Source organism: Dipodomys spectabilis, unplaced genomic scaffold, assembly GCF_019054845.1.
Source record: "Dipodomys spectabilis isolate Male_0828 unplaced genomic scaffold, ASM1905484v1 ptg002007l, whole genome shotgun sequence".
NCBI classification, from domain to species: domain Eukaryota; kingdom Metazoa; phylum Chordata; class Mammalia; order Rodentia; family Heteromyidae; genus Dipodomys; species Dipodomys spectabilis.
Window position 1 is genome coordinate 12,286 of NW_024872684.1, and position 8,381 is coordinate 20,666.

Consider the following 8,381-nt stretch of genomic DNA (forward strand, 5'->3'; position numbering starts at 1 on the left):
TCGGCGAATAGATATTTAGAATTGTAATATCCTCCTGAAGGAGAGATCCTTTAATTAGTATGTAGCGACCTTCTTTATCTCTTCTCATGAATTTAATTTGAAGTCTATTTTATCTGATATTAAGATTGCAACTCCCGTCTGTTTATGGGGGCCGTTTGCTTGGTAGATTTTGTTCCAGCCTTTAGCATTGAAAATGTGTTTGTTTTTACGGGCAAGATGTGACTCCTGCAGGCAGCAGATAGAAGGGTCTTGTTTTTTAAACCAACTAGACAGTCTATGTCGCTTAATTGGAGAGTTCAGTCCGTTAACGTTAAGAGATAGGACTGAGAGGTATTTGGGAGTTCCGGCCATGTTATCCACCTTCTTGGGGGCTGTGAAAACTGGGTTCTTCCTATGGTTCTTGGATTCTCAGTTTGGGTGCAGTTTCTTGGCCTTTATTGCGGTCTTGTTGGTTTTCTATGTGTAGGACATCTTTAAGAATCTTTTGTAGGCCTCCAGGTGCTTACCACAGGCTGTGTTCTTACACTGACTGTATAGAAAGAGGAGGCAGAATAAACCTACCCCATATACACCTCAGCCCAGGCCTGTGCCTAGTCTGTATTGTGAATGGGGAGACAAGGAAAAAAAAAAAAAAGAATCTTTTGTAGGGCTGGTTTGGTGGAGATGTATTGTTTCAATTTTTCTTTGCTATGGAAGGTTTATATTTGGCCTTCAGTTATGAAGGAGAGTTTAGCTGGGTACAGTATTCTTGGTTGATAGTTGTTTGTTTTTAGGGCATGGCATACATCATTCCAGGCTCTTCTTGCTTTGATTGTCTCTGCTGAGAAATCTGAGGTGATTCTAATTGGTTTCCCTTTATACGTGATTACTCTTTTCTCCTTGACAGTTTTAAGGATCTTTTCCTTGGTCTGAGTTGATCCTGTGTGGATTATAATGTGACGGTGGGATGTCCTATTCTGATCTGGTCTATTTGGGGTTCTAAAAGCTTCTTGTATCTGAATAGGACTATCTTTTTGTATGTTTGGGAAGTTCTCTGCTAGGATCCTGTTAAACAAATTTCCTAGACCATTAACTTCTGTTTCTAGGTGCTCCTCTACACCCATTATCCTTTGATTAGGCCTTCTGATGATGTCTTCCACATGTTGGGTAGATCTATCATAATTCTTGGACTTGTCTTGGATGGTTGTATGTTCTTTCTCTATAATATCTAGGCTGTCTTCAATCCCTGAGATTCGATCTTCTGCATGGTCTAACCTGCTGTCAAGACTCTCTACTTTGTTTTTTATCTCTTTTCCTTCTAATTGGTCAGCTTTGTTGGCTTCAATCCTTTGTTGAAGCTCTGTTTTAGGTCTTGTATGAATTTCTTTACTTCCTTAATTTGGTGTTCAGTGTTTGTTCTCAAATCACTTAGTTGATTGGTTATGGTTTCTTTGGACTCCCATTCCTTCTGTTGGGTTCCATTCAGCATTCCCTTTGTGGTCTCCCTGACTTCCTTCAGCTCTTTGTTAATGGATTCCATGAATTCCTTTAGTGATCTTTCTGTGTTCTCTACCTGGTCTCTCAATTCCTGAATTACTCTTTGATTAGCTTCCTCCCGTTTGTGGGACTCCTGCAGTTCTCTTTCCTCCCGTTCATGGTATTCCTGCAGTTCTCTTTGAGTGTTCTCAGCCTGCTCACGCCATTCCTCCCTTTCTCTTTGAGTATTCTCAAGTTGTTCACGCAAATTCTCCTGTATAAACTTTTGGGATGCCTCCTCTCTCTCCCTATCACACTTATACAGAGTCCTTTGTAAGTTGTCAAACTTCTCATTTATCATGTTTGCCAGCAGTGTTTGTAGAGCTATTTGGGAACTCTCCTCTGGATTGTTCATTATCTGATCTGACCCCTGATTATCAAGATTGGGAATTGAGATACCCGGATTTGCCATTTTTCTTGTGTTTTTTCGGCTTACTCTGCCCATTTGAGATGAAAATAGCACCAGTTTTGTGCTAGAACACTATCTTAAGGCAACCATCAACCAACGTTTTCATTTATACAGTTAATAGTCTACAGATACAATCTAGTTCAAAAGATACATCTATTCAACATCAAACAACTATATGTTAATGGGCTTCGAACCGCAGAGAAGAATTTGGAAAACCAGAAATTTTTAGGGTTAGGGAGAGATGTGGGTAAACATTAGGAATAGATGGGTGTGGGGAGGCACAGGGAGAGTTAACTATGTCCTAATCTCAATGCAGGAAATAGGTTGGGTAGGATACAAGTAGAGAGGGAGAGAAAGAGAAGAAAGAGAAAGGGAAATGAAAAGAGACCAGAAAAAAAATTAGAAACGTAAAAATTAATATAGTTATGGAGATTGACAGACCTTCTATTTCGAGAGGAATGTGAATATAATGAGAAAACAGGAGGGAGATAGAGGAGATGTGAAATGCTTAAAAAATGCTTAAAATATTATATAGGTATAAAGAGGTAGTACTGCTATTAAGGAATTTAAGTCTCAGAGGTTTTGGATTGAGTAATAAATTTGTGGATTAAGTGTGTATACAATGGGGGATAGGGTCTACTAGTTAACTATGGGTTTATCAGGATGTGCAGGACAAGAGTTAAGTCACATACAGAAGAACAAAAGAAAGGAAAAGGTGAAAAGAATAAGAAAGGGAGAAAAAAAAGATCAGAAGTTCAGTAGAGCTAGACAAAAAACAAAAAGATAATTAAGAAAGAAAGAAAAAGAGAGAGAAGACAAGAAAAGAAAGGAAAACGTACATTCACGTATCCTAAAATAAAAATTATAAGAGGGAAAAAAAAGTTACTGGAAAACAATTATTTTTTCAAAAAAGGCAAAAATTAAAGATTAATAAAAGTTTTAGAAAAGGAAAAAGAATTTATATATATATAAGGTACCAAAAAAAAAAAAGAAAGAAAGAAAGAAAAGAAAAGAAGAAAAAAAAGTTCTTTGATTTTTTTTTTGGGGGGGGGGAGGGGTGGGAAGAATCCTGTATCTCCCTTTTGTCTGTAACCAGCCTCTTGTTGGAGTCTCTGGTCAGCTTGAGGTCCTGTGGCTTGATTGGTTTCTTAAGTCAGTTTGTTCGAACAGGCAGAAAAATGCTCTGCTTTACCCAAGATTTTGAGATCCCCCTCCCAGGTTAGTTTAATGGGAGGGTGACCTGCTTTGAGAATCACAAAAGAGGGGTGATGAGGCTAGGTTCTGGTAGAGTTGAGGCCTTTCAACACACAGTAGCTTTTCCCTGGGGCTATTTTGTGAAAATTCACAGAGCCCACCCTGGAGCCATTCTCAGGGTTTCTGTTTTTCAATTGATTGTGGAGGCTGCTAGAGGGAGGGGCAGCCTCTGGCTCTGGTTACCCAGTGAGGAAAGCCACTCCAATGGCTGGTGCCTGACCTGGGTGACTTTTCCCTGGATGGAGCTGAGTCTGGCAGGTCACTTTGCCGTTAAGTTCTTGTGACCTGTTAAATGACCCGTTTTATTCCAAGGCCTGAGTTGGAGCTAGCAGCTCCTCCGAGCTTTGTCGGTATCCAAGATGGAGATCACCGGTGCTGGGGGGGGGTAGGGGTGGCCTTCCCTCCTCTGCTCCCTGAGAAGGAGTAAGGACGTCGGGCTTCTACTCACGCCGAGTCTTGGATCCTGGGTCGTCTCTGGTCTGCAAACTGCAGGATGAAGATGTCAGCTCCTTGTCGGTTCTTGCTGGTGTTGAGTAGAATCCTCTCGCCCACTGCGTCTGGCTCCTTCGTCCCGGGCTCTCTGTGTGAGCGCTCAGGTATTGCCGTGGCTGCAGTCGCCGCTGCGACCCTTCTGCCGCCTCGGCGGCAGCTGGCAGGCGCTCAGATATGTCCCCTTGTCTTGGCTTCCCCTCCCTTGTCTAACTCTCTGTCCTGTGATGGCACACTTGGTGTGATTCTCTGGCTTAGGACTGTTCACTGGAACTCTAAAACTGCTTTCTATGCGCGAGCTTGTTCAGATTCCAGCTTCTCCTCTGCCATCTTCCCTGAACCACCTCTCTGTTTATTTTAATGAGAAACTTCCATTGTGATTTCCATAGTGGATTTACTAGTTTACATTGCTATAAATAGCATAGAGATTACTATTTTCCCAACATCTTCAATATCACGTGTTTGGAATTTTTGTTTGTTTTGTTTTATTGCTTTGAGGATAGTTATTCTGACGATTGTGGAGGAGATGGGGAAAAACAAGTCGTTTAAGGATACAGGTGAACCTGAAAAGTTGTCATGTTGAAAACGAGCTTAACAACATTGGTGCGGGGGTGGGAGGGGCGGAGTGGGGGAGAGTTGGGTGAGGGGGTGGGGAGGGACGGTGCGAAGTGATGTGAAGGGTAAACAAAGGAGGAGACTGCAATGCTTGATAAGAAATGTATGCATTATCCTGCCTATGTAATTGTAACCCCTCTGTATAGTATGTTCACAAGAAAAAAATTATCATTCCACACACGGGAGTTCTAATTCGTTCTTCTGCCTATAATGCCTGATGAAGATATGCTGCTGAAGTTTTGTTAATAAGTATAATAAGAGAATGATCTACACCTGCTTACTTCTTTTTTCATTCTTAACATTCTCTTTCTTTCCTTCTCCTCTACTTTATATTTTTGCACTAGGCAAAGACCATAAGACAATACGTGCTTGTGCACACCAATATCAAATATATGTTTGTGTGCACCCAATCTGTGCTTAATTTAGCTACAAGTAACAATACTAACTGAAATTGCAAAAAAATTGCTGCAGTTTAAAAAGAATTGAGACAAAAATGTTGAGTTTTTTTGTTATTAGATTCAAATTTATCAAAATTTTCTTTCATTGATTATCTTTTCAACGTCATTTTATTTTTTTAATTTTTATTTTTTATTTATTTTTTATTGAGAGAATACCGTACAGAGGAGTTACAATTACATGGACAAGATAACGAGTACATTTCTTATCAAGCATTGTTGCCTCCTCTTTTTTTCACCTTCCCATACTCCCCCACTCTGGTTTATGTTCTTTTTATATTTTTTATTTTTTGTAATTATAAACTTGCCTGCATTTGTATAATCTATTCAGGATGTATCCTTTCTGATTTCACTTTACAAGTAGGATCTTCCTGACCACAGTACAATTGAATATCACATAATTAGTTTTACTGAATCAGGACCCTAGTTCAGAAGAGTGACAACTACAAAACTGGTTTTTCTGCAGCAACCTCACTGTTCTTCCCTCACCATGAGTCCGTGGTCATGCTGCTATCTTCTATTGTGATCCTCACATATTTCATGTTTTATTCATGCATTGATTTGGTCTTCTCTTTATTGATCTGATTCAGTGATATCCTATTCCCAAATGTTAATCTATCTCTCCATTGAAACAAACATACAGAAAGTTATATTGCAAATGACAAAATTAATATGTTTCCAATTTTGGCAGAGGAAAAGTATCTGTATGTAAAATTTAATTTTACTGATGTTCAGGGTTGCAAAAATGTTGCAAGCATTTTAGAGATAAAGAACTCTAGTTGACAGAATACTATATGTAGCTAAATTTGCTTATTTAAAAAGATTAAAATTTTGGCTATCATGATTACTGATTTTTTGGTAATCAACATGTTTGTTTTACAGGGCTTTATGAAAACAAATTGTGAAGTAATTAAATGTCAAACAGGTATATTTAAGACTATCTGAGCAGAAGTTTAGCTCAGTAGTTTGGAATTATTTAGTGAGTCATAATAATATAATGTTTTAAATAAAACAAATTATAGATCTCTTTCTAGTTTTGTTTTTTGGTTTTTTTTGAGGCGGGGGTTAGTCATGGGGCCTGTACTCTAGACCTGGGCACTGTCCCTCAGGTCTTCAGCTCAAGGGTAGCTCTCTACCACTTGAGCCACAGCGCCACTTCCGGCTTTTTTTCTTTTTGCTTATATTGTGCTGAGGAATCAAACCCAGGGTCTCAGGCATGAAAGGCAAGTGTGCTACCACTGAGCCACCTTCCCAGCCATCTTCTTAGTTGAATTTGTTTATTTCAAGTTTAACAAATTTCACATTCCACGTGTAAACATATTAATAAAATCCTTCTTTTCTGTCTTTCAGTTTAGGTTTGTTCTTTAAAGCAAGTGACTCAGATCAAATAGAAATAAAGCAGAATGCTGAAATTTACTAATGGGAATGGGAAGGGAGAAACTAAAATTTGTTGAACAAACTACTCAACAGTCTCTACGCTGAGTATCTCAAGTCCTCTTTTATAAGTTACATGACAAATCACAAAGGTTTCTTTATTCACATTTTCTAGAAAATTAAAATTAGATTTATTGAGAATTATTTTAAGCTTCTCTTTGTCAAAAGAATGGTAAAACTAGGTGCTCACAGACTGTTTCCTTTCTTCCTTTCAACTACCTGAAAATTTACCTATATTAGTGTTATTTGAGACATGTACTATGGCATAAATCCACTTAATACCTTGACTTGTCTGTACAATATTCAACAACATCATCATGAAATTTAAGACAGCATGGAGTCATATATTTACAAATCCTCGCATTCAGGTGAAAGATACATGGGAATTTTCAGACACATTTGCAGATCATATACAATCCATGCAATATAAGTATACTTAAAAAAGCTCAAGCAATGCTTTTATCAGAAAATACACATTGATAGTGCTACTGACTATACTATTTCACCAATTATGAAATTAGGAACACAGATAATTCCACTGACAACTATCAGAAATCCACATAGAACATCAAATCATTTTGAGGAGAGACAAATTTAAAAGGTATTTGAATAGATGCATATTCTGTGTATTTTGCTAAATGCTTTCATATAAATGCTTGCTCTCTCGTGTCTTTTCTTGATCCAAAAAGATTCCTTTATTTCATGGAACAGTAAACGGAGATGGAAAAAGCTAATTAACTGACAATCACGAGAGGGCCAATAATAGAACTTAGGTTAGTTCTAGAACAACTAAAATCAAGTTTTTGACGTTGGGAGGAGTGGGCAAGAGTAGGAATCATGGATAGAAAGAAGTGGCTTTTTTTAAAGCAATTCTAATTTCTATTGCTTGTATAATAATGAAAGGGCTATGTTTTATAAAACCTTATACATCCCAATCAGTGTAGATTTTAACTTCTTGGCAGCCAGCTCCCGTTAATGTCAGAGATAATTTGATCAAATTATATAAATTTTTATGCAATGCTGTGAATATTCTTTTTCCTCTTTCAGAAACAACACTTGTCATTTCCTGTTTGGATTCTTTTATTCAGAGGCTAATTTTCTTAACCAGGAATCTGTATGTAGTAGTCTATGGTCTTTATATCGTGCTTTGAGCTTGAGCTAAGAATACATTTCTAAGGTTTGAAGTGATGGAAAAAATAGACCAAAAAATCAAAATTACTAATTATTTAAACTATAGGGAATCTGTATTTTTTAATAAATTTTACCACGCCCAGCTTTATCCTCTTACATGTTGTCTGTAACTGCTTCAGCACCACAATGTTCAAGACTGAGGTGCAGCAAAGAAGCAAACCCTAGAATTTTTACAATCTGCATCCTCTATGAAAAGTTCATTGCCTCTGCACTCTGTTCTATTCTCTTTTCACACCTATAATGCAAGAATAATAATTTGATGCAGGTTCTTGTCTCTATGCATATGATTGAGTTTTCACTTAGAACCTTCACCAACAGAAGTCCAGAATAGATCTTCTTTTCTTAAAACTTTTTCACAGACGAAATTAAAAAAAAATATGACTTTTGAAATAACTTCCCAATTTAGTAAAAATTTAGTAAAAATATTCACTTTTCTCTTTAAAATATAGTAGCTACTTTGTAAGTAAAACATGCTTTCCATAAAAATATATGCCCTTGTATGGTATTAGTCAAAAGTCTGTGTTGGTCTAGGAGCTGACTTGACCTTCTGTTTTAACTTTGTTCACCTATAATATTTCTTAAGACATTTCTTAGCATGGATAAACGATTAATTGGTTGTTGCTGACACCTAATATAAACCATATTTAAAATTATTGGTAAGCTTGTTGTTGTTGCCTTCCTTGCCTAAAATACCTCAGAAAATTTCTCTTGCAATTTCTAGACACAAAGAGAGAAACTGGTTGATGGGAGAATGCAGAATCAAGCCTTCAAAAACGTTGCTTGTTCTTAACTAGGGAAGCTTAATTAATGTATGCACTTTCTTCACTTTTTTTATTAAATTTTTATTTTTATTTTTTGTGAAAATAATGTACAGAGGAGTTACAATTACATGGGCAAGATAATGAGTATATTTCTTATCAAGCATTGCAGCCTCCTCCTTTTTTACCCCCCACATCTCTTCCCAGCCTCCCCCCGACCACCAGTCAATCCCCCCCTCCCCCACTTCCCCCCTCCCGCCC

General features: G+C 37.5%; 1 non-coding gene across 1 annotated transcript; it reads left to right on the top strand.

The window, feature by feature from the left end:
- Nucleotides 1-489: 489 nt before the first annotated feature.
- LOC122103170 lies at nt 490-620 on the top strand. Its single transcript, XR_006146720.1, has one exon. It is a non-coding gene; the product is annotated as a small nucleolar RNA SNORA51 (small nucleolar RNA).
- Nucleotides 621-8,381: the final 7,761 nt, after the last annotated feature.